This window comes from Contarinia nasturtii, unplaced genomic scaffold (assembly GCF_009176525.2).
Source record: "Contarinia nasturtii isolate CC-2019 unplaced genomic scaffold, AAFC_CNas_1.1 Cnas_scaffold_974, whole genome shotgun sequence".
Lineage (NCBI taxonomy): Eukaryota > Metazoa > Arthropoda > Insecta > Diptera > Cecidomyiidae > Contarinia > Contarinia nasturtii.
In genome coordinates this window covers 1-533 of record NW_022198321.1, presented here as the reverse complement: position 1 = coordinate 533, position 533 = coordinate 1, and the positions used below count along the sequence as shown (strand labels likewise).

The 533-nt window shown below is 34.7% G+C and overlaps 1 long non-coding RNA gene across 1 annotated transcript; it reads right to left on the bottom strand.

The window, feature by feature from the left end:
* Positions 1-203: 203 nt before the first annotated feature.
* Positions 204-533, bottom strand: LOC116343136. The gene is made up of 3 exons (XR_004201297.1): positions 454-533; positions 294-382; positions 204-231 (listed from the first exon to the last, which is right to left on the bottom strand). It is a non-coding gene; the product is annotated as an uncharacterized LOC116343136 (long non-coding RNA).

The following is a 533-nucleotide window of genomic DNA, read 5'->3' as shown; positions in this document are numbered from 1 at the left end:
AATACGTAAATTATCCTTGGTCCTGAATGATTTGTTGCAAATATTACAGAGTTCTGGACGTTCATTGGTATGACATCGAACAATGTGTTCCCTCAATTGAAACGGGTGGAAATATGCTTGCTCACATTCGGTACATTTGTGCTTCTTCACTCTGGTATGCACAGATTTATTGTGACAAATAAAATTCATTCTTCGTCTAAAAGACTTGCCACAAATCCCGCACAGAAATGGCTGAAAATAAAAACAATAATATTGGTGAGTGTCTACTGGATGCAGCTAATCAAAAAATATACCTTTTCTCCCGTATGTAGTCGCATGTGGTCATTTTTTTTGAATGAATGTTTGAATGTTTCCTCGCAGTAATCGCACTTATATAGTTTTTCTACAACGAAAAAGAAACAGCGGATTATAAGTCACTGTGTGAAAATAGAAAATGTCACGATTTTTTGTTACCATTCATATGAGTTTTTCGCATGTGTTGATCATAGTTATGTGGTAGTATGTTGCATAAATGACATCTTTTTCTAATGTGA